Here is a 24,080-nt window from a genome sequence, read left to right on the forward strand (position 1 = left end):
TTATAGTCGCTCAGTGTCTTCTGTGATAAATTAGCTAATTGTAGAAGAAAAAATGTGCTCTCCCCCACCCCCCGCACACCTCCTTTAGAAGATTCTCCCTTTGTGCGCCCCCCTCCCCACCCCCCATCAGGTACAGTCATGTCTTACTTTAGCCAATGAAATGGCAATGTCAGTTCATGACACAAGCAGAAAATGTACTTGTCATTCGCTGTTTGCTTCAGTAGTTACTGGCCTTTGGATTTATCCCCCAAAATTAAACATTTGGAGCAGGGCATCTTTAGCTGAACATCAGTCCTGCAGCCATTCTAGCTGCTTTGTGTGAGAAAGAGAGAAATGTGTGCTGTCTGGTGCTCCTGAGATAAGGTGACTTGCTACATAGCAGCAGCTGACCAATAGAACTGCATGATCAGCTTACAAGTTCTTAATACGATCTCGAAGGCCTACAATGGTTCTCTTCAGTCTCACCTGGACTATGCTTCCTGCTTTCTCTCCACTGTAGTTTTTTAAAAAGACCTTTTCCAGACTGAAGTCTCTATACATATTTTTTTTTCTAGTCCACAGTCTCTCTCTCTGATAGGACAGATTGAAATTGAGAGGGGAGAAGAAATAGAAAGGGAAAAAGACCAGCTTCACTGCTCTTGAGGCTTCCCTGCTGCAGGTGGGGTGTGGGGGCTCACACCATGGTCCTCACACATGGTGATGTGTGTGCTCACCGGGTGTGCCACCACCCACCACCCTGTTATTTCTCTTGCTTAGTTTGTTCACCTTCAATCTGTATTTCCACACTTCTGCCCTTGGGAAGTCAGTCCTCAAACTCCTCACACAAGCACCAGACTAGAAGCCATTCCCATAATTCATACTTCTTTTTTTTTCCTCTGGGGTTATCGTTGGGGCTCAGTGCCTGCACCATGAATCCACTGCTCCTGGAGGGCATTTTTCCCCCCATTTTGTTGCTCTTTTTTGTTATATTTATTGTTATTTTTGTCATTGCTGTCGTTGTTGATGGATAGGACAGAGAGAAATGGAGAGAGGAGAGGAAGACAGAGAGGGGGAGAGAAAGACACCTGCAGACCTACTTCACCACTTGTGAAGCGACTCCCCTGTAGGTGTGGAGCTGGGGACTAGAACCGGAATCCTTATGCTGGTCCTTGTGCTTCACGCCATGCGCTCTTAACCCACTGTGCTACTGCCCACCCCTGCCCCCCATAATTCCTACTTCTATCACATGCTTTGCTTTTCATTCATAGTAGTCATGGGAATTGTCACTTAATAACTTGGGGGAACATTTATTAAATACCAATATCTCTTACACTAGATAGTTAGCTCCGCCATCTCAGTGTCAGTGTTCACCTTGTTTATTTCAGTGCCTTCATGACTATTACACAGCCAACAGAGTAAATACTTGAATAAACAGCTTGAGTCCCTCATATTTTCTTGACTGGAGCAGACTGAAGTAGTGTTTACACACCGTTTATTTCCTGTCAGGTGATGCCAATGAAATGGCTTTCTCTCGGGACCCTTCAGTTGTGGGTTGTTTGGGTTCCAGAGGCAGTTTGCTTGCTTTCCTAGAATCCAGCCTTCTCCTGTTACATCACTACAATGCACTTTAGAATGTCACTAGTCTGAAGCGGCAGCTTGCCACCCCCCCTTTCACTGTCACATCTCTAACAACTAACATTTGATAGACTGAAAGATGACACCCTGCAGATACATAAAAACTTTTTTTTTTAATTATAACACGTGGGAGCTTTTTTATTATTATTATGTTCAGGGAATTTTAAACTCTAATGCTGCTGAGTAAGATGGCAAAGTGAAAACATCTTGAGTCTAGTGTTGGGACTGAGGAAGAAGGAATATAAAAAAAAAAAAAATCAGAGGACTGGACACCTGGTTGAGCACAAGGACCCAGCTTTAAGCCCTCAGTCCCATCTGCAGGGGGTGGGGGAGTTTCACATGTGGTGAAGCAGTGACTCTCAGTCTCACTCCTTCTGGGTCTTCCCTTTGCCTCTTAATTTCTCTCTGTCCTATCAAATGAAAAACAAGTATGTGAGTATTTTTTTAAAAATCAACGTTATGTATGTGCATAAGATTTTATGTGAGGGGAAAAGGAAGAGGAGGAGAAAAAAGAGGAGGAGGACGAAGGGAAGATATGGCAGGGGAAAAAGGAGACTAAGTATAGTCAACCTCGATGGGTGAAATCTGAATTAGAACAGAAGCTCCTATGTAGGAGAAAGGTATCTCTTCTCAGGCTTCTCGGGCAGCTGTGAAGGGGTTAACATGGCTGCAGCCTGAACTGTGCCTTCTGCAGGGCCACTCTCTGCTCCAGCAGCTGTATAAGCAGCAGACTCTAACCTTCAGAGCAGCTGACAGCAGCAGTGGAGAATGAAGGTCAGCCCATTTGAGGAGGAGAGGTCAAATCAGCATTTTCACACAGAAAGTTTCAAGGTAAACCTTCCCTCAAGGTCTTTTGATAATACTTATTTTAAAAATCTGCCTAGATTTTTTTTTTAATCTAGGAAGAACAGGTTTTTATTCAGCAGACTCTATTCTGGAGTGACCCACATAGATGGGCCCCAGAGTACTTGTGCTTCTCTTCCTCGCTTTAGGATTTTTTGTCTAATTTTTTAATGAGAGAGATACAGAAAGAGAGGAGGTATAGGGGTGGCATACCTGGTGGAGCACCACACATGTCACAGTGTTCAAGGATACAGGTTCAAGCCTCCCCTCTCCACTGGCAGGGGGTGGGGGGGAGCTTTATGAGTTCTGAAGTAAGGCTGTAGGTAGGTGTGTGTGTGTCCTTCCCTCTCAATTTCCCTTTCCTTCTCTGCTTCTATCAAAAAAATGAATAAAAGGAGTTGGGAGGTAGTGCAGTGGGTTAAGCGCAGGTGGCATGAAGTGCAAGGACCGGCATAAGGATCCCGGTTCAAGCCCCTGGCTCCCCACCTGCAGGGGAGTCGCTTCACAGGCTGTGAAGCAGGTCTGCAGGTGTCTGTCTTTCTCTCCTCCTCTCTGTCTTCCCCTTCTCTCTCCATTTCTCTCTGTCCTATCCAACAATGATGACATCAATAACAACAACAATAATAACTACAACAATAAAACAAGGCCAACAAAAGGGAATAACTAAATAAATAAATAACTATTTTTAAAAATGAATAAACAAAAAAATTTTAAAAGAGACAGATAGACAGGAACATTACCCTTCTCTGGCTTACAGTGGTGCTGGGGATTGAACCTGGGACTTCAGAGCCTCAGGCATAAACATTATGTTATCTCCCCAAGTCAAAAGCACCTGTGCTTCTATACCTAAGGATAAAGAAAATATGTGATGCTAAAGCTGAGTCTTAGGAGTTGGACCCTTCTTCTAGCATTTGCCCTTCTTCCGTAGCCAGTCAACAGCATCAGGTTGAGCCTGATGTAAAGTTTCGAGACCTCCTTTGAATCTGGAGAGGTGGCAGTCGTTGACTATGTAGGAGGTAGGAGGTAGGAGGTAGGAGGTAGGAGGTAGGAGGTAGGAGGTAGGAGGTAGGAGGTAGGAGGTAGGAGGTAGGAGGTAGGTGGGGAAGGAGGGAGGTAGGAGGTAGGTGGGGAAGGAGGGAGGTAGGAGGTAGGTGGGGAAGGAGGGAGGTAGGGTGGCAGGGAAGGAGGTAGGAGGAAGAGCCTCCCCAATAGGCCCCCCCCAGGATCCCCTAGACACTTAGGACCCCCCCTCAGGATCCCCTAGACACTTAGGAACCCCAGATGCTTTTGACTAGTCTGTCTGGAGCCGCAGGGGCAATTTGGGTCATCTCTGGCTCCCCAGCGATGGAACATAGCGGCGCACCGGCCATGGCCTGTTTGATAGCGATTGAGGAGGACCCAATCATAACGTGCTAGGTCAAAGCCGGGTTGACGCTTGCAGGGGTCTGTGATGAGGTGTTTGTTCTTTACCTCAGCTGACTGCCAACTCTGTTTCCAACAGAGAAGTTCAGTGTAGGCGTAGGGGACCAGATTGGGTGACGAGACGTCAAGCGTTGGACAGGGTGGGCGAAGATATCCATGTATATTGGCAGGTCCGGTCGAGCGTAGACGTGGGAAATGAACTTAGATGCTGCTGCATCCCGACGAATATCTGGCGGGGCGATGTTGCTAAGAACTGGCAGCCATGGAACCGGGGTGGAACGGATGGTTCCAGAAATTATCCTCATGGAGGAATATAATTTGGAATCGACCAAGTGGACATGGGGGCTACGGAACCATACTGGGGCACAGTATTCTGCAGTGGAATAGCATAATGCCAGAGATGATGATTGTAGTGTGGAAGCGCTCGCGCCCCATGAGGAGCTAGCCAGTCTTGCAATGATGTTATTCCTCGCGCCCACCTTTGCTGCAGTTTTTATGAGATGTTTGTGAAATGACAGAGTGCGATCGAGAGTAACGCCAAGATAGACTGGCTGGGCTTCATGCCGGATTCTAGTACCGCCAAGCTGCACATTAAGCTCACGCGAGGCCGAGGCATGGTGTAGATGGAAAACAGATGATACAGTTTTTGCAGTGCTAGGGATTAGTCGCCGTTTTTTACAGTAATCAGATATCAGAGACATGTCTTTCGTGAGTGTTTCCTCGAGGATGTCGAACTTGGATGCCTGAGTTGCACAGCAGATGTCATCGGCGTAGATGAACTTCCTTGAAGAAGTTTCTGGGAGGTCATTGATGTAAATATTAAATAGCGTAGGAGCCAGAACAGAGCCCTGGGGGAGGCCACTTGAGACAAGTCTCCATCTGCTAGACTTGTCACCCAGATGCACCCGGAATCTTCTGTTTTGGAGAAGAAACGATATAGTGTTGGCCACCCATGGGGGCAGGCATCTTGACATCTTGACTAGGAGACCGCGGTGCCAGACCGTGTCATAGGCTGCTGTGAGATCAACAAAGACAGCACCCGTCTTTAAATTCTTCTGGAATCCATTTTCAATGTAAGTTGAGAGGACCAGGGCTTGTTCGCAGGTAGATTTTCCTGGGCGGAAACCAGCTTGGGCGGGTGATAGGAATTTCTCTGTAAGATGAGAAATACGTGACAGAAGCAGCCTCTCAAGGAGTTTGTAACACATGGAGAGGAGAGAAATTGGTCTATAGCTGGCGGCCAGTGTTGGGTCTTTCTTTGGTTTCAAAACCGCTATAATCTTCGCACGACGCCAAACTTTGGGCATAGACTCAGATTCCAAGACCCTTAGTAATATACTATCATAAGAGGCAAGCTGACCCGCCCCAAATAACATCTGTCCTTGGGATGTGTTCTTGCCTTCTTTTACTATCTGATTAAAGAGGCAGTTATCCTTACTTCTTTTTCAGGTAGCGGATGAGAGACAGAAAGGAATAGAGAAACAGATGAGAGACACCACACTACTGCTCCCCTTAGCATGGTGTTTCTTTGTGACACCAGGGCCCAAACCCAGGCTCTTGTGCATGGCAAAGTGTGCGCCTTACTTGGTCAACTATCTTCAGTCTCATACTTCTGTCTCCTAAGATACATCTGTCTAGCCTAAGGTACATCACTATGTAGCAAGAAGAGACACTCCCCTTAGGGATAACGTGAGCGTGTTATACGTGTAAAATGGACAGTACATACCTTAACTGTGGCATATGTGGCACACTGTTAACTGCCTTACTTTCCAGTAAGCTTATCCCCACTTATTTTTAAATATCTTGTTTATTTATTTTTTTAATGAAAGAGAGATATAAAGAAAAAAATACAAAAAAAGACCAGAGGACTGCTTAGCTCTGGCTTATGGTAGTCTTGAGGATTGAACCTGAGACCTCAGAGCCTCAGGCATGAAAGTTTTTTGCATAAGCACTATGCTGCCTTCCCAGCCCCCGTATCCTACAATGGCCAAACTCGTCTACATCTTCTGTTCTCTATCAAAGCTAGATGTGACCAGCCCAATACATTTTGGCCAATGAGCTATAATCTGCTATAATCTGTGGCAATTTTGAGCAGCCTTCCTTAAAAGATAATTGACATTTCTCAATAAGTATATGAAAAACTACTGCCACTGATGATCAGATAGGTGCAAACCAAGACAACAATAAGATACCACCTCACACCTGTGAGAATATCATTTATTAGAAAGGACATAAACAACAAGTTCTGATGAGGATATGGAGAAAAGGAATCCTACACTGCTGGTGAGAATGCCAATTGAGTCAACCCCTGTAGAAAACAGTTTGGAAATTTCTCAGAATGTTAGAAATGTACCCACCCTATGACCCAGCAATTCTTTTCATGGATATTTATCCAAAAGATAGAAAGGACCTATCCAAGGATATCTATGTACACCTGTGTTACTTGCAGGGTTCTTTGTAGTAGTCCAAATTTTGAGCAACTCAAATGCCCAACAGCAGATGTGTGGTTAAGAATATTGTAATGTACTGGGTTAAGCACACATGGTGCTAAGTGCAAGGACCCGCACAGGGTCCCGGTTCCAGCCCCCGGCTCCCTACCTGCAGGGCAGTCACTTTACAAATGGTGAAGCAGGTCTGCAGGTGTCTATCTTTCTCTCCCCCTCTCTGTCTTCCCCTCCTCTCTCCATTTCTGTCTGTCCTATCCAACAACAATGGAAAAAATTGCCACCAGGAGCAGTGGGTTCATAATGTAGGCATTGAGCCCCAGCGATAACCCTGGAGGCAAAAGAAAAAAAAAAAGGATATTGTGGCAGAACTCTGGTGGTGAGAATTGTATGGATTTGTACCCCTTCCTATCCCATAGTCTTGTCAATTATTATTAAATCACTAATAAAAATAATTTTAAAAGGACAAAGCCATAAAAAGAAAAAAGAAAGAATATTGTGGTACACACACACTTAAATAGAAGAAATGGTGAACTTTCTTACTACAACTTGAAGGAGTCACACTAAGTGAAATAAGCCAGAAGGACAGACACTGGATCATTTCATTCATAAGTGGGAACTTAAGAAACACAGAAGGGAAAATACGGTGTGAAACCCAATTATATAGGATCTACTGCAGCAGATCCAAGGGCTGTAAGAGAGGGAGGCGAGAGGTGGCTGGTAATGCTCTGTGGTGGACGAAGAGGACAAGTGGGCGGAGGGTGTAGTGTCTTGGGAAGATGAGGAACTGTACACCTGTGACAACAACAGTCTTGTAAGTCAAAATTTCCCCAATGAAGTGACTATATGTGCATACTTCTTGAGGGGAAACCATGGCAAATACTCTAGTAAAACATACTCCCTTCAGCATAGGGATCCCGGTTCGAGCCCCCGGCTCCCCACCTGCAGGGGAGTCGCTTCACAGGCGGTGAAGCAGGTCTGCAGGTGTCTGTCTTTCTCTCCCCCTCTCTGTCTTCCCCTCCTCTCTCCATTTCTCTCTGTCCTCTCCAACAATGATGACATCAATAATAACTACAACAATAAAACAACAAGGACAACAAAAGGGAATAAATAAATAAATATAAAAAATTCAAAAAACACACACACTCCCTTAAAACAGTATAAAGAATATATAAATCAACTGGGTTGGCCAGGAAGACACACCATTCTCTAAAGTTGTGTGAATGTGTGGATGGTAGTTAGAGGGGCAAGCAGACATGTCATGGTACTCTGTAGTCATCTTTAACATTTGTCTTCTTTCCTTCCTTCCTTCCTTCCTTCCTTCCTTCCTTCCTTCCTTCCTTCCTGCCTTCCTTCCTTCCTTCATATATATATATATATATATATATATATATATATATATATATATATATAGATAGAGACACAGAGCATGGAAGAAACCACAGCACTGAACTTCCCCGAATGCTATGGGGCTGGGTGTGCAGCTGGATCAGGCACATGAAAAAGCAGCACACTACCCAAGTGAGCTATTTCACGTTTTCACTATTCCACATCTCTCTTGCATCATCTTATTTAGTAGCCACCTACAATTTATTTTTATCAGTGAGAAAACTAAGACTGAGAGAAGGTTAAGTATGCTGTCAAGACCCACAAGTAGTAAGTGATGTGTCCAGGAAACCGTATCAGCCTGATACCTAGATCTTCTCTCGGGCCATTTAGCCAGCTCACCAAAAGTTGTCAATGTGACATTGCCATAACAGTTACAACTATGTGCTGTTGGGGGAAAGGATCAACTGGTAGAGTTAGGCTTGCATGCCTGAGGTTCCCAGTTCAATCCCTGGTACCACATGCTTGAGTGGGACTTGGGCTCCTTTCTCTCCCTGCCTGTCTCATTGAATCTCTCTCTCTCTCTCATATGTAATAATAAAAATAAATATTTTTTAATATTATTTTATTTATTTATTCCCTTTTGTTGCCCTTGTTTTATTGTTGTAGTTATTATTGTTGTTGTCATTGTTGGATAGGGCAGAGACAAATGGAGAGAGGGAGGGGAAGACAGAGAGGAGGAGAGAAAGATAGACACCTGCAGACCTGCTTCACCGCCTGTGAAGCGACTCCCCTGCAGGTGGGGAGCCGAGGTTCGAACCGGGATCCTTATGCCGATCCTTGTGCTTTGCGCCACCTGCGCTTAACCCGCTGCGCTACAGCCCGACTCCCATAAAAATAAATCTTTAAGAAAAAATATCTCAGTGAGGGTAGATTGCATAATGGTTATACAAAGAGACTCTCATGCCTGAGTCTCTAAAGCTCCAGGTTCAATCCCCCGTACCTCCATAAGCCGGAGCTCATCAGTCCTCTGGGAGAGAGGGGGATATCTCAGGTAGGTATAAAGACAAATGCTAGAGGGGCTGACTTCGAAAGGTGAGTGTGAGAGAAGTGAACACAATGCACTTTCTCAAAAACATTGATTTGTCAAAACATTGATTTGAAAGGAAAATAGAACAATAAAATAAAAGATGTGAAACAGAGAAAGAGAGAGAGAGGGTTTACTTGCTTGCTTTTAGGAGGAAAACACTCAGAGGCAAAAGCAGAAAAGATTTGCATAATACAGAAATGCCTTCAAGATGCAAAAGATCAAAGCTGAGTCTAATAAGAGAGGGATGATGATGATTGGTTGAATGGCTTATCATTAATGAGTGTTGAGTTCCTGGGAATATTTAGCCAGAAAAAAACTTGGACAGAAAGCAATAGGGGATTTTTAATTTCAAGTGGACTATTCTATAGAGGGGAATGATTTTTTAATTTATTTTAATTTATACAGAGATACACAGAGAGAGAGAGAGATGAGAGCACTGCTCACCTCTGGCTTATAGTGGTGCTGAGGATTGAACCTGGGACCTCAGAAGCTCATACATGAAAATCTTATGCATCATCATTATTATTCTGTCTCTCCAATGAGAAGGATATAATTCTTACTTTCACAGCTCCAGCTTAAAATTGTCACAGTCTACTACATGAGTGGTTCAAGGGGCCAGGTGGTGGCTCATCTGGTTGAGTGCACATGTTGCAATGTTCAAGGATCCAGGTTCAAGACCCTGGTTCCTACCTGCAGGGAAAAAGCTTTGCAAGTGGTGAAACAGTGCTGCAGGTGTCTCTCTATCTCTCTCCCCCTCCATCACTCCCTCCCCTCTCTATTTCTAGCTGTCTCTATCCAATAAATAAAGATAATAAAAAAATTGTCATGTCTAATGATCCAGCTATTTGATAACAGTGATTTGCCCCTTGAGGTGGTGGTTTTCTTTTTTCTGAAAGCTCTTAGGGAAAAGCTGTTCTTTCTTGGTATAAAATATATAATAATAATCATTACTATTATTATTATCAATTTAAAAAATACACAGGGAGCACTGCAGAGCTCTGGCTTATGTTAGTGCTGGGGACTGAACCTGGAACCTCAGAGCCTCAGATATGAAACTCTTTTGCATAACCACTGTACTGTCTCCCAGACCCAGGGAAATTGAGGTAAATTGTAGCATGGAACTCAGGGAAGACTTTCCCTTTGCTAAATTCTAGGCTCTGCTCCTGCTTAGCCCGTTGCTTTCGTAAACCAGTGAAGTATCAGACTGCCTTTGATAAGAAAGATTTCCTTTTGCAAGTTAGTGCTGAAATGCTTCTGCTGCAGGTAATGGCGATCAACAATAGGAGATAAACTACCTCTGACTTTTGTCAAAGCAATTCATGTATTTGACATGGTTCTGGTTATAATTGAGCCTTACAAACAAAGATTCTAAATTCTCACTTTTTTCAGGCAGTCTGTTTCTAAACCGCCACTCAGCTTAACTTTTCTTGGTAATTTTCACTATGGGAACATGCAGAATTAGAATCCCATTGTGATAGATTTGTGTCCGTGCTACCTTTGTCAGATTTTTTTTTTCTAGAACATTCTGCCAACACAGCTGTGAGTTAATACATTAACTGGCTCTTCTCTTGTGACATATAAGCATTAATTCCAAACCAGAGGAAATGATATTTGTATGGATTCATAAAAGGAGGATCACTATAGCCAGCATGTCTGAGCAGAACTTTTAATTTTTTCTTCTTCTCCTTCTCCTTCTTCTTCTTCTTTTTTTCACAACCTAAAAACAGAGGCAAGACTTAGAAACTTCCAGAAACTGGACAAGCAGCTAACTGGAAAAAGGTTCTAAAACTAAAGCCCTTTTAGAAGATGAACACAATTCACCAAAGCAAATGGTGGCTTTTTGCCAACTGGCAAAAGAACAGAACAGTGTGTGTGTGTGTATGTGTGTGTGTGTGTGTTTGTGTGTGTGTGTGTGTGTGTCGGAGGGGTTGTGTGTGTGTGTGTGTGTGTGTGTGTGTGTGTGTGTGTCGGGGGGGTTCTGGGGAGTGACACCATCTGTTGCACCTGTTGTGAAGAACAGTTGGTCCCCACCATACAGTAGATTACAATCAAGAGCTTATTTTTACAGAACTGCTATTTCCTCTTGATTTCAAGTTCATGATGTGTCCATTTCCTCTTGATTTCAAGTTCATGGCTGTGGCAAGAGCCTTTTGAAGCTTGATTGAAACTCTGATATTTCTGTGACTATTTTACACATGTAACAGAAATTGTATTTACTATAAACCATTAATCCCCCAACACATATATAATATATAATACATAATATATAGTATATAATACATAATATATAATAAATATATATAAAGCTTCAATATTGCAAAGTTTGAGGTGACCAAAGCCCTCTATCTCTGAGGGTAAACCAATAAAACATAGCATCAGCTGTTTGCTCTTGGCTTGGGAATTCAAAAAGACTGTATCTAAGATGATATTTAGGTGTTTTTTTTTTTTTAAAGATGCCTGTATTTGTTAATGATAAAGAGAAGCGGAGAATCACTCCAGCCTCTGTGGTGCTGGTGTCAAACTCAGGACCTCATTCTTGGATGCTGTATAATATGTGATTCAAGTTGAGTTTGCTCTGGAGCAGAAGGCATTTCCCCTCATATAGGTTTACAGTAGTTAACAGCAATTGATATATTACTAGTATAGGTTTGTACGTGTATGAAATATATAATATATATGATAATACATGTAATATGTATGAAATTCAAACATGTATGCATTGTTCAGCTCTGGTTTATCGTGGTGCAGGGAAGTGAACCTGGGACTTTAGAGCCTCAGGCATGAGAGCCTATCTGCATAACTATTATGCTATCTACCCTCCACCTGTCATATGATATTTGCATGCATGTGTGGTATTAAAAACATATAAGGAGAGGGTAAAAAGAGATGATATTAAGGGTCTGGGGAGATAGCATAATGGTTATGCAAAAGGCTTTCATGCCTGAGGCTCTGAAGGCCCAGATTCAATCCCCTGGTACTACCATAAGCCATTGCTGAGTGATGTTCTGATTATAAAACAAACAAAACAGTTACAAAGTGTAGTTCATTCCTTTGAAATACTTTAAAGAAAAATTATATTTTATAGGATATTATTTATATAAGTCCTTATAGGTTTGAAGATCAATGTAACACGTCAACAATATAGTCTAGAGTGGTAGGAATCTTAAGATTCTAGAGGATTCCTCAAGAATAAGTTGCCTGTGTGGAGGCACACCGGGTTAAGTGCACATAGTACGAAGTGCAAAGACCTGTGCAAGGATCCTGTTCCAGCCCCCGGTTCCCCACCTGCAGGAGGAGTCACTTCACAAGTGGTGAAGCAGGTCTACGGGTGTCTATCTTTCTCTCTCTTCTGTCTTCCCCTCTTCTCTCAGTTTCTCTCTGTCCTACCCAATAAGACAGGGAAAAAAATCACTGCCAGGAGCAGTGGGTTTGTAGTGCAGGCAACGAGCTCCAGCTATAAACCTGGAGACAAAAACAAACAAACAAACAAACAAATTGCCTGTGTCAATTCTACAATGTGTTTCAAAAGCTTCTTAGTTTTCCCACTCTTTCAAGCATCAAAAGAAGGCCAGGGAGATAGTTCAACAGTAGAATATAGGATTTGCATGCAGGAAGCTTTAGGTTCAGTCCTTGATACCACCATAAGCCAGAGCTGATCTGTGCTCTGCTTAATAATAATAAACAAATAAATAAAACTAAAAGAAATCATCAAGTGAACCACTAAAACTTACTTGTGATCTAATCTTGGCATTTTGGTTAAATTGGAAGATTTTTGTCCAAGTTGTCATTCCTTAAACTATTTGGAAGAACTAGTTTGAAATTTTGTATAAAAAAGGACAAGGTTTCTGGCTCAGTCCCTGAATCACCCTTTGAGTCACTGAGTTTAAGAATCATAGTTTAGGAGTCAGGCGGTAGCACAGCGGGTTATGCGCAAGTGGCGCAAAGCATGAAGACCAACCAGTATAAGGATCCTGGTTCGAGCTCCCGGCTCCCTACCTGCAGGGGAGTCACTTCACAGGCGGTGAAGCAGGTCTGCAGGTGTCTTTCTCCCCCCTTCTCTGTCTTCCCTTCTCTCTCCATCTCTCGCTGTCCTATCAAACACCGACAACATCAATAACAACAACAATGATAACCACAACAATAAAACAAGGGCAACAAAAGGAAATAAATAAATAAATAGAAAAATAAAAAAGAACCGTAGCTCTTCTCCAGGAGGGAGAGAGGAAATCAGGAAGGCTCTGACAGCCTGTCTTTGGGAGCAGGGCTATTAAAAGTCACACTCTAATCACCTGGCACCACTGGTGGCCAGAGCTGAGCTATTGTCTGGTTAAAAAATAATAACAATAATAAAATAGGCCACTAGGAGGCGGCATGGAATTGGGAATTGGAAGCCTGGGGCTGGTTCTGCCATGCACCAGCTGGGTCTGTCCCTGCTGTCACCCACATTCTCTGGGCTTCAGTTTCCTCCTCACAGCCATGCCAGGATTTTGATGTTGCTGTTTATTGTTGTGTTCAGAATTTTTTATTGAGACTGTGGCTCATCTGGAGTGCCTGATGGGTTGTGGATGTGGGTTGGCAGGTTGACAGGGTGGAATCAGGAGGAGATGGCTCTCTGCTCCCCTGCCCTAACATCTAAGGTGCCCTGTCAGACGGTCAGTTCTCAGCTTTCTCAGCTTAGGAGATACTGAGCTAAGTGTCGGTCTGCTCCTGTTATCACTTGGGCTGGTGCCTACACCACTCCATCGTTCTCTTCTTGTTTTTGATAGAAAATGAGAAGCAGAAAGAAGAAAGGCAAGTGAAAGAGAAGAGATACAGCACTGCTTCCCCCCGCCCCCCACACACACAGGTAGGAGACCAGGTGCTTGAATTTAGGGCCTTGAGCCTTGTAATGAGCATGCTCTGTTGGGTGAGCCACCACCAGGCTCTGACTCCACCTTCTTTATCCCTAAGATGGGGATAAAAATAGCATCCATTTTCCAAAACTGCATGAAGATGCAGTGAGTTAATACATAAAACATTTGACATAGTAAACACTGAGTAACCAGTGAATACTTAAAATTTTAACTATTTTAAGAATATTCTTGTCCATTTCTTTTGTGAGAGGGGTGTGTGTGTGTGTGTGTGTGTGTGTGTGTGTGTGTGTGTGTAGCCTTAACAAGTCTAATATAAGTAATGATTTACTATGCTCCATTGTAAGGTTGTCTTATAACACAGTAAGTACCTAATATAGACAGTTGCCATAATTCAGTTACAGCGAAAGTATTTAGTATATGCGTGCAGATTAGTTAATTGACACAGATAATTACTTTTGAAGATTTTACTTATTTACTTGAGAGAACCAGAGCTTCACTCTGGCAAAGGTGATGCCAGGGATTGAACTTGGGACCCCATACTCCCACATCCAATGTTCCAGCCACTATACCACCTGTTGGGTAACACAAAACACACACAAAAAAATTTTTATTAGTTATTTAATAATGATTAACAAGATTGTAAGATACCAGGAGTACAATTCCATACAGTTCCCACTACCAGAGTTCCGTGTCCCATCCCCTCCATTGGAAGCTTCCCTATTCTTTATCTCTCTGGAAGCATGGACCAAATTCTTTATGAGGTGCAGAAGGTGGGAGGTCTGGCTTCTGTAATTGCATCTCTGCTGGATATAGACATTGGCAGGTCAATCCACACCCCCAGCCCTAGTGAGATAGGGCTCTGTAGAGGTGAGGCTTTAGAACACATTGGTGAGGTTATCTGCCCAGTGAAGTCAGGGATGGAATCATAGTAGCATCTGCAACTTGGTGGCTGAAAAGCGGTCAGATATAAAGCTGGATAGTTTAATAAACAGGCACCCAAAGGTAGGAATGGAGCAGATGAAATTAGGGGTCTTCGTGTAGAAAGAAGTTAAGAAGTCTATTTTAGGTATGTTCCATGGGACCCGTGACTTTAATAATTTTTGCCTGATAGCTAACATGCAGGTGGACTAAAAATAGTGTCTGGGAAGATAGTGTCAGATTTGAGAATAGGGCTAGAAAGCTGGATTTGGTCAGAGAGTAGCTCCCAAACATGAGGAAAATATATAAATACCATTGACTATTTACCCCATCAATCTGAGCTAAGGCCCATATATATTTTTATTTAGCACAGGAGCCTCTGTGACCTCTGAGTGCCTGTCAGTCTGAGCTGGCAGTCCATGGCCACAGCTAGAAGCATTCTAGGCTGTACTCATTTCAGGACAAGTCTTCCTTGAGTGACAGAGTAGGCTGACCCAGCCTCTCCTCAGAGAGTGACACAGTCCTTACCATTACAGCACAACTAATTTTATAAGTTTTTCCATTACTATTATTCTGACGAATCACAATGCTAAAATATTTTCTTTTTTATTCAGGGAGCATTTGTTCCTTAATCACAAAGGAAATACATAACCTACTCCTAGTTGAAGTCTTTTCAACCAGAATTGTGAACTAAAGGGAGATACATTTGGATATTTCCAAAGCTGTGGAGAGTTGGAAGGAGACACCAAATAAGGAAACATGGAGATATGCTTTGCAAACATTTGCAAAATTCAGTGTGAGCTTTTTTTTTTTGTAAGCATGCCACAGCATGTTTGTGCTAGTCACTCCTATTTTCACTGTCAGGTCATATTAATTAAGGAAAACCTATAGTTTCAAGGTACTGGGTAAAAGTTGCCCCCCCCCCAAAAGGAGGAAGAGACATAAATGGAACTCATGTAGCGATTCTAAGTATGGGCAATTGCATTTGCTTCTTTTACTATTGCTTTTGAATCATTTTATTGATGTAAAATATATTGCCCCAAGCAAAATTTTAATTTCATCTTTTTAATCTCATCTTTTAAACAGTAAGTTAAAAATGTAGTTAAATGTGTAAGTCATTTGTACAAATAGTCAATAATGGGATTTTTTTTTTAGAGAGTATAATAACTGGTACAACAATTAATCTTGAGTAAGTGAATAATTCTTGAAGGGCTTAATGATTTCAAGAAATTTATAATCACATAGTTAGATTTAGGACATTACTTTTAATAATTTTTGAATGTAAGATAATAAAAAATATTATAGAATAAATTCTTGAAATTTGAGATATAGACATGATTGATGCTGTAAAGTCATTGTTTTAATTACACTTTCTTTATACTGAGTTGAATTATATCTGCTTCCTTTTAATGACTTTTTATAATCTGAAAAATTCTATTAATCTCTATTTCTGGCTCTCTTTCCATCCTGCTTGTTCATCTTTCAATAACTGCACAGGTGAACCAGGAGGAATAACCAGGACATACCAGCAGACACTGCCCTTCAAAACAAATGGGACAATCTATTCTTATACCTGCACCATGAATCTACCGCTCCAAGCCAGTGACCATTTTTTTTTCTTTTTGTTTTCCTTTTTTTTTTCTTTTACTTAATAAGAGAGAGAAATTGAGAGGAAAGGAGGGACAGGGGAAATAGGGAGAGAAAGAGAGGCCTGCAGCCCTGCTTCACCACTGCATTTTCCCTTACTGTCCTTGTTTCTTAAATTCCACCCATGAGTGAGATAAGCTGGTACTCGTCCTTCTGCCTTTGGTTTACCTTATTTAATGTGATTCCTTCAAGCTCCATGCAACATGATGCAAAAGAGATGACTTCATCATTCTTAACAGCTAAGTAGTATTCCACTGTGTATATATACCACAACTTTCTTAGTCTCTCATCTGTCATCGGATGCCTAAGTTGCTTCCAACTTTAGGCTGTTGCAAATCATGCTACTATGAACACAGGTTTACATAGATCTCTATGGGGGAGCAGTGGTGCACCAGATTAAGCACAGGGACCCTCAAAAAGATCCTGGTTCCAGCCCCTAGCTCCCCACCTGCAAGGGGGGTCGATTCACAAGCGGTGAAGCAGGTCTTTAGGTGTCTATCTTTCTCTCCCCCTCTCTATCTTCCCCTCCTATCTAAATTTCTCTCCATCCTATCAAAAAAAAAAAAAAAATCTCTTTGGATGGGTGTGTTTGTTTCATTTGGATAGGGCTCCAGGAAAGGAATTACTGGTTCTTATGATAGGTCCATTTCTCTGTCCTATCCATAAAATCTAAAAAATGGCTGCCCGGAGCAGTGGACTTGTAGTGCAGGAACCGAGCCCCAGTGATAACCCTGGAGGCAAAGAGAGAGATTACACAATACTGCTCCTCGCCTGCAGAGGGGACACTTCACAAGTGGTGGTGTAGGTCTGCAGGTGTCTATCTTTCTTCCTCTCTAAATTCTCTCTCTTCTCAATTTCTCTCTGTCCTATCAAATGAAATAGGGAAAAAAAGTAAAAATGGTCATCGAGAGTGGATTTGCTGTGCAGTCACCAACTCCCAGTGATAACCCCACTAACAATAATAAATAAATTAAATAAATAAATAAATAAATAGAAAAAAGAATCACAGAGTAATAAAGTGCTATAACTGGCATTGGATTTTCAGTCTGTTTCATTTCAGAGCCCGGCTCTTCCTTTAAGTAAAAAAAAAAAATTATTTATGAGAGAACGGGGGAGAGAACTAAATATCACTCTGGTATATTCAGTGCTAGGGATCAAACTCAGGCCCTCAAGCTGGAGGGTCCAACATACTATCCATTGCACCACCCAAGGCTTTGCCCTATTTCTTAAACTAGTACTTTTGTCTTTTCAAATTTTAAATCCCAGAAGGGAATCCATTACATGCCACATGTCAACAAGAGAATGTCAGTGCCTTAGATTGTATTTAAAGTTGGAAAGATGCTTTTTTTTTTCTTTATTTCATGAGACAGAAAGAGGGGGGACAGAGAGACTCTAGGATATGCAGTGCTGGGGGACTGAACTTAGGACCTCAGGTTTGGAAGTCCAGAGCTCTATCACTTTGCCATCTCCAAGATGCAATCAGTGTCTTAGCTGTTTAAAGATCTCATTACCAAAAATGGGGGGAGGACTTGGACAGAATATTCACCACAGAAGAGTTCCAAAAGGCCGAGAAACACATGAAAAAGTGCTCCAAGTCTCTGATTGTCAGAGAAATGCAAATCAAGACAACAATGAGATATCACTTCACTCCTGTGAGAATGTCACACATCAGAAAAGGTAACAGCAGCAAATGCTGGAGAGGGTGTGGGGTCAAAGGAACCCTCCTGCACTGCTGGTGGGAATGTCAATTGGTCCAACCTCTGTGGAGAACAGTCTGGAGAACTCTCAGAAGGCTAGAAATGGACCTACCCTATGACCCTGCAATTCCCCTCCTGGGGATATATCCTAAGGAACCCAACACATCCATCCAAAAAGATCTGTGTACACATATGTTCTTGGCAGCACAATTTGTAATAGCCAAAACCTGGAAGCAACCCAGGTGTCCAACAACAGATGAGTGGCTGAGCAAGTTGTGGTATATATACACAATGGAATACTACTCAGCTGTAAAAAATGGTGACTTCACCGTTTTCAGCCGATCTTGGATGGACCTTGAAAAAATCATGTTGAGTGAAATAAGTCAGAAACAGAAGGATGAATATGGGATGATCTCACTCTCAGGCCGAAGTTGAAAAACAAGATTAGAAAAGAAAACACAAGTCGAACCTGAAATGGAATTGGAGTATTACACCAAAGTAAAAGACTCTGGGGTGGGTGGGTGGGTGGGGAGAATACAGGTCCATGAAAAATGATGAATGAAATAGTGGGGGTTGTATTGCTAAATGGGAATCTGGGGAATGTTATGCATGTAAAAAAAAAAAAAAAGTAGAAACGCAAAGCAGAAATTGACTGAGTTTGGAATATGGCACCAAAGTAAGAAAGCAGAAGTATACTAGAGTTTGCAGTGAGTACCTCCCTAATACTTCCTCTCCACTTTTCCAAGCTTTGGGTCCATGATTGCTCAACAATTTGTTTGGCTTTGTATGTTAACTCTCTTTTCAGTCACCAGGTTCCAGGTGTCATCAGGATGCCGGCCAGACTTCCCTGGATTGAAGACACCACCAATGTGTCCTGGAGCTCAGCTTCCCCAGAGACCCATCCTACTAGGGAAAGAGAGAGGCAGACTGGGAGTATGGACCGACCAGTCAACGCCCATGTTCAGCGAGGAAGCAATTACAGAAGCCAGACCTTCTACCTTCTGCAACCCTCAATGACCCTGGGTCTATGCTCCCAGAGGGATAGAGAATGGGAAAGCTATCGGGGGAGGGGGTGGGATATGGAGATTGGGCGGTGGGAATTGTGTGGAGTTGTACCCCTCCTACCCTATGGTTTTGTTAATTAATCCTTTCTTTAATAAAAAAATAATAATAATAATAAAAAAAAAAAGATCTCATTAGGGGAGTCGAGCAGTAGCACAGTAGGTTAAGTGCACGTGGCACAAAGCACAAGGACCAGTGTAAGGATCCCGGTCCGATCTCCTGGCTCCCCACCTGCAGGGGAGTCTCTTCACAGGCGGTGAAGCAGGTCTGCAGGTGTCTTGTCTTTCTCTCCCCCTCTTTATTCTCCCCTCCTCTCTGTCCTATCCAACAACGACCACAACAATAACTACAACAATAAAACAACAAGGGCAACAAAAGGGAATAAATAAATAAATAAATATTTTTTAAAAATATCTCATTAAAATGTATTTTTATATTTGTGTCCTGCTCAGTCTTGACTTACCTGCCAGTGGACCCATAGGTCAGCCCTGTTGGCTCACCTGCCTTTATGATCTGTTCAACCCTTTAATCCTTTTAAGATTTACCCTATCAGAAAGAAAAGAGGAACATCAAAAGAAGGAGATAGATCAGTTAATTGTGCTGCTATAGCAGCTCTGGGTACAGCTGAGAGGCTTTGAAGCTAATGTATAAAATTAAGCCACAGGATTATCTGCTTCTTTTGTACTTCATTCATCTGGATATAATGAGATGAGTCAGCCAGTACCCAAATCCATTTACAATTGTGGTGTTAGTGTTAGGAGGAAAAACTTTACATATTATCCTTTTACCATTGCTACCCTAAAGGCATGCACTTTAGGTATTATTTTTATGAGTTGAGTTCTATAAAAGCAATTGTACAGCCAGCCTTTTATCATTAAGAAACCATAATTCTCTAATTTATTAGGGTTTTTAAAATTAATTTAATAATGATTGACAAGATTGTAGTATAAGAAGGGACAATTCCATACAATTCCCACGACCAGAACTTCGTATCCTATCCCCTCCATTGGAGCTTTCCTATTCTTTACCCTCTGGGAGTATGGACCCAGGATCATTATGGGGTGCAGAAGGTGGACATGGGCATTCTCCACTGGACATGGGCATTGGCAGGTCGATCCAGAGTCCCAGCCTGTTTTTATCTTTTCCTAGTGGAGCAGGGCTCTGTAGAGGTGGGGTTCCAGGACACATCAATGAGGACGTCTGCCCAGGGAAGTCAAGTTGGAGTTATGGTAGCATCTGCAACTTGGTGGCTGAAAAGCATTAAGATATAAAACAGAACAAACTGTTTAATAATCAGGAATCTAAAGGTAAGAATATAGCAGATGAGATTTGGGGTCTCTGTTTTGGAAAAGGCTAGCCAGGTCTATTTTAGGTATATTCCAAAGGGCTCATGATTTTATCAGTTTTCTTTAAGAGAATAGAACAAAAATACAATCATTTATCTGGAACCAGAAGGCACCTAGAATTGCCAAAACAGTCTTTTGAAAAAGAAACAGAAATGGAGCCATCACACCCCCCAGATCTCAAACTATATTATAAGGCCATCATAATTAAAATTGCCTGGTACTGAAACAATAATAGATACACAAATCAGTGGGACAGAATTGAAAAACTCAGAAATAAACCCCCACACTTATGGGCATCTAAGTTTTCATAAAGGGACCTAAACTATTAAATGGAGAAAGAACTGTCTCTTCAATAAATGGTGCTGGGAAAACTGAGTTGAAACATGCAGAAGAATGAAACTGAACCACTTTATCTCACCAGAAGTAAAAGTCAACTCCAAATGGATCAAGGACCAGGATGCTAGACCAGAAACTATCAAATACTTAGAGGAAAATATAGGTGGAACACTTTCCCATCTAAATCTCAAGGGCGTCTATGATGATACAGACCAAATTTCAAGGAAGACTGAAAGAAAAATAAACTGATGGGACTACATCAACTTGAAAATCTTCTGCACAGCAAAAGAAACCATCACCCAAACAAAGTTTTTTTTTCTTCTTTTTTTTCTAATAGAGATGCTGAGAGAGATTGTGAAAGAGACCACAACCTCGAAGCTTTCTTCAATGTGGTTGAGGGCCATGCTTGAACCTGGGTCACTCACTTGGCTAAACACATTATCCAGGTAAGCTATTTCACTGGCTCATAATTTTTCAGCTTTTAAGTGTTTTTGAAGACAGGTTCACATTAATTTCTATGGCACCTATTATTTTGATTCTTTATATGTTTTCATAAATTAGAAGTATTAGTTGAGCCACGCAGTGGTGCACCTGGTTAAACACACACATTACAGTGCACAGGGACCTAGGTTCCATCCCCTAGTTCCCACTTCCAGGGGGAATGGTGAAGCAGGGATGCAGGTGTCTCTTCCTGTCGCCTACTCTATCTCCTCCTCCCCTCACAATTTCTCTGTCTCTACCAATAATAAATAAATTTTAAAAGAAATAAGTAATATTAATAATAGAATAATATGTAGACAAATGATACATGTATCTTATTGATTTCTGGAAAAGACACTTTATAATTTCCCTGTTTTTTTGTTTTTTCTTTTGGTGGTGCAGGGATGACAGGAATTGAACCCAGGGCTCCATAAAGTGAGGCATACTTTCTACCACTGAGCAACCTCCCCACCCCTGGATATGTTTCTTGAAATTTTCAGAAATGGTTCTCTTTCCATCTAAGTTCTGTTCCTGTGAATTGTATTCCTACCCCTCGCCTCCCTAGACCAGTTTGTAACAGGAACAAGAAAAGGTCCACCTATGTGTCATAAAATGTTCTGAGTTTAAAGTGAATGGGAAAGACCTAGAAATTGAATTTGGGCCCTCGATTCGGGCCCCTGTCAAAGACTTTCTCTATAGCAACAATTACACGTATCACTGATCAAATATTTATATCTTCCCCCACATGCTAGAGAACTAGCACTTTCTAGTTACTGTCATTACCGGGGCAATTCAATAGAGGGCAAAAGAGACTAAGAACGTCACTTCACAGTGGAAGCTGGAAGTGAAGGCAATAACAAGCCTGGAAAACATTAAGTGCGATTGGAAATGAATCCAAACTGCAATAAAATACTGTGTTCAAGGAGGAAATTTTAGGGCTGTAATTTTAACTTCTACTAAAGGCCTGTCTTTTCTTTTCTTTTTTTTTCCTATCACCGAAATACACACAAAAGAAGACAAAGAAGCCTACTGCTACCATGAAACAAAAGCTCTTCCCCATCTCCTGAAACTACTTCCTCTTCTATAGTCTAAAAAAGACTCTACCATTATGCCATGGGGGGAAATGTAGCGCTTTTTTTTAATGAAATATGAATTATGCTTTCCTTGGGGGAAAACTTGTTTCGTGTGGTGGTGATAGTGTAGAAAGCAGTAGCAGAGTCAGTTCTGCTCATGCAGAACACTAGCAGACAGCACCAATGTCTAGAACTTTCTTCCTTTCTTTCATTCTCCTCTCCACCCACTCCCTCACCCCCCATCCCCATAGTACTTCTCAATTCTGGCTTATGGTGATGCTGAGGACTGAATTTCAGACCTCTGAGCCTCAGGCAAGAAAGTTATTTGTGTACCATTATGCTCTCTCTCTCCAGCCTTAAAAGTCTAGAGCTTTCTGGGCAGGGGGAGATAGCATAATGTTGTGCAAATAGACTCATAGCTGAGGCTCCAAAGTCCCGGGTTCAATTCCCCCCGCACCACTGTAAACCAGAGCTGACCAGTGCTCTCCTCTGACTCTCACCCTCTAGCTAGAGGAAAGTAACAAAATATGACCCCCAGAAGTGGTGCAGGTCCTGAGCCCTTGTGTTGATCCTGGTGGCAGAAAACATAAATAAGTACATAAATGCATCAAACAATAATTTATCTGGCTATGGAGCATGCTCTGTAGTGGGACAAGCATGGAAGCAGAGAGGCCAGGTGGTGGGGGGGGCAGTAGTAAAACCCCAGGAAAAGTATGGATAGTGGAACTAAGGTGGTAGCTGTGGTTGTGCAAAGAAGTAGATAGATTTAGAGAGTAGATGAAATAGCCCGCTGGGATGGTGCGAGGCTTTCCCTTGATCATGACCCAGGTTCTTCCCAGGCCTCACTGCATTAAACAAACTTTGCTGATGTGGACTCTCTCTCTCTCTCTCTCTCTCTCTCTCTCTCTCTCTCAGAGAAAGACTTGGAGGTGGGATAAAGCAGATATGTTCACCTAGTAGTTGGAAGCATATCTAGCATATATTGAAACAAAATGCAAAGTTGGATATTAGGACTATAATCATTAGGGAGCTATTGGAGATTCTTTCTGTATTTTTTAATGTTTAAATTTTTTTTGTTATTATTTAGTGTAGAGCAGAGCACTGTTCAGCTCTGGATTATGATGGTGTGGGGGATTGAACCTGGAACCTTGGAACCTCAGGCATGAAGTTCTTTTACATAACCATTATGCTGTTTCTCCAGCCATGGAGGTTTTTTTGGGTGAGGAACTGATAGAATGAAATGAGTGTTTTCAGAAGATTCATGTGAGAGCAGAGAACAGAATGGAGTGAAGCAGAAACAGAGTGCAGGAGGGCTGGAAAGATCAGCCCAGATAGGGGACAAGTTCACAAGATCCCAGATGGAAGAAAGCTCACTGATTAATATTAATTTCTCAAGGAAATAAGTGGCTGTTTGCCATGGATACAACTAGGACTTAGGAGCTACAGCTGACATTGAGGGAAAGATGATGGTGTTTATTGCATCTGCTACTTTGGGCAGGGCCATACAAATAGAAATGAGTAGAAATGCCTTGGAAGCAGGTGGCTGGGCCTGGCAAGGATGAAAAGGAGGCCTGAATAGACACGAAGCTGCAGGTTAAGGCAACAGGCAAGAACCCTGATGGCAATGAACTCTAGGAAGAGAAATCAAAGGGCTGGAGTAGGGGAAATGCTTTAAGAACAGTTGAGATCTGGGGGAAAAAATGTGAAAGGAAGGATTGAGAGAAAGTCTGCAAAGAATGCTGGGATGACAGAAGCATAGGAAACAGAAATGGCTTTGCAGCAACTGAGTCAAACAAACCAAAAAATGCCCAAGAGATAAAATTTTCTGCACTGACTGGGAGTATGGACCGACCAGTCAACGCCCATGTTCAGCGGGGAAGCAAATACAGAAGCCAGACCTTCTACCTTCTGCATCCCACAATGACCCCG

General features: G+C 42.1%; 1 long non-coding RNA gene across 1 annotated transcript in view; it reads left to right on the forward strand.

Annotated features, from left to right (window-relative positions):
• LOC132538625 (uncharacterized) overlaps window positions 1-13,568 on the forward strand; it is a 126,462-nt gene extending 112,894 nt beyond the window's left edge. The window contains exon 6 of the long non-coding RNA XR_009549975.1: window positions 13,506-13,568. This is a non-coding gene — a long non-coding RNA (uncharacterized LOC132538625). The remainder of the gene's footprint in view (window positions 1-13,505) is intronic.
• Window positions 13,569-24,080: the final 10,512 nt, after the last annotated feature.

The sequence above is a fragment of the Erinaceus europaeus genome, chromosome 5 (assembly GCF_950295315.1).
Source record: "Erinaceus europaeus chromosome 5, mEriEur2.1, whole genome shotgun sequence".
Classification (NCBI taxonomy): domain Eukaryota; kingdom Metazoa; phylum Chordata; class Mammalia; order Eulipotyphla; family Erinaceidae; genus Erinaceus; species Erinaceus europaeus.